Source organism: Vanessa tameamea, chromosome 23 (genome assembly GCF_037043105.1).
Source record: "Vanessa tameamea isolate UH-Manoa-2023 chromosome 23, ilVanTame1 primary haplotype, whole genome shotgun sequence".
In the NCBI taxonomy this organism is placed as follows: domain Eukaryota; kingdom Metazoa; phylum Arthropoda; class Insecta; order Lepidoptera; family Nymphalidae; genus Vanessa; species Vanessa tameamea.
In genome coordinates this window covers 628138-630000 of record NC_087331.1, presented here as the reverse complement: position 1 = coordinate 630000, position 1863 = coordinate 628138, and positions in this window count along the sequence as shown.

Genomic DNA, 1863 nt, shown 5'->3' with positions numbered 1-1863 from the left:
GTGATACGCATTCTCGTGTGGTGGATGCGTGTACCGACGTAACTCGTTATATTGAAACCCACAATAATTCACTTTAATCATCATATAAATAGAAAAGTAAGTAAGCCTTTAACGCCAAGTTTCCGACTCTACTGATACAATAAATTTGCTGATTCATAGATTAAAAAAAAATACATTAATAAATAAAGTATATTACTAAAACTTTCTATATCCAATTCTGGAAAAGAGTAATTGCTAAATTTCTAGCTGGTTCTTCCCGGTACAGTCTATTCTGACCCAGACTTGGTAGAGCTTTACAATTCTGTGTTCAAAGATGCTCGTAAAAGTCTACTTGAATATAGTTTATTTGAATTTTTCGGAAAAGATAATTTTAAATTATGTTCTAATATATTGAAATACAGATTTTACTTAATCTATACATCGTTTATTTATCTATTATGTATATTATATAATTAGTTATAAATTGCTCTTGTAAGTCACAACGTAATTACATCTAAAAACAATTATATAATTGTAAAAAAATAAAAATTAGGTAATGAGAAAATTGATAATGAAATTATTAACTAATGTTTGCTTTTAAATAAAGGGTTCATAAGACGAAAACGATTATTTTAAAAAGTATATTTAATTATTAATATGAATAAAAATACATTAATTCAAGAAAAACAGAGTTCTAGACAAAAAAATGATATAACTGTACAATAAATATTTATATATACCAGTAAAAGAAAAAACTATATTTAAATAGCTTTTTTTATTTGTAGACATTAGATTTGATAACCCAACCAAGTAGGTGCTCAGGGAATCACCTTCATAAATATAAATCAATATAAATCAATATTGTATTTATATTTCATGAATAATTAATATTTAACATAAAAATATTATTGTCTTATATTTACTTTCAATTTCAGTATATGAATAAACAGAACGTTCAATTATTTTTAAATAGAAGAACACGGATGTAATATTCTATAATACACTATATAATAATATAAACTTAGTTCAAGTATATTAATGATATAATATATTTCATTTAATAAAAAGCAACTAAAGCTGAAAGAAACAATAATTGAATTGAAAAAGTTCTCATCAAATTTAATTATTCTTAAGATAAACCGTCTGCAATGTTAATAGTTTTCAAAAACAAAAAAATTAAATACCTGTATTATTTACCTATACAATATTTCGCAATCCACTTTGTGATAGGCTCGTTGGCATATTACAAAGAGAATCAATGCTCCCGGTTTTCCGGATTAGCAGTTTAGTCACGCCACATTATTCAGATACATCTGGTCGAACGTTGCGTTTCCGACCGTGGTATCCACTCAAAGATTAAGCTAATCAATCAATACTTCGACGTGATATGTTCCACATGTTCATGGCGTGCCAAATGTTATACTTTTTATTGTGATAATTTCTATCCTCTATCTACTACCCAAAGATCATTAACCATACAGCCTGATCATTGTTTCATTTTATATTATTTATGATATTTGAAACGAAGTTCTTTTAAAGGGCTTACAGTAGAGTGAACTGGCCCCTCCATTTATGCTACCTTTCCCTCTCTATATGGTTTTATATAATATAATATTAATTTATTTTTTGTTATTGTTTTAATATAATATATAATTGATAACCATTAAATTTTTTTTTATTCAGTAGTAATAGAAATGCAACAAATAAAACACACAAATTAAAACAATGTCACGCATGCCATATGAAATCGCAAAACGCAAAACTGCGCGTGCACAACAAAAGTTTCAACAATCCGTCGTTTTAGATACGCACAATTAAAATTCGTGCGGCTATTAATATATAAGCGATAAATATAAATGCGTTAAAATGATGAGGCCAGTCGCG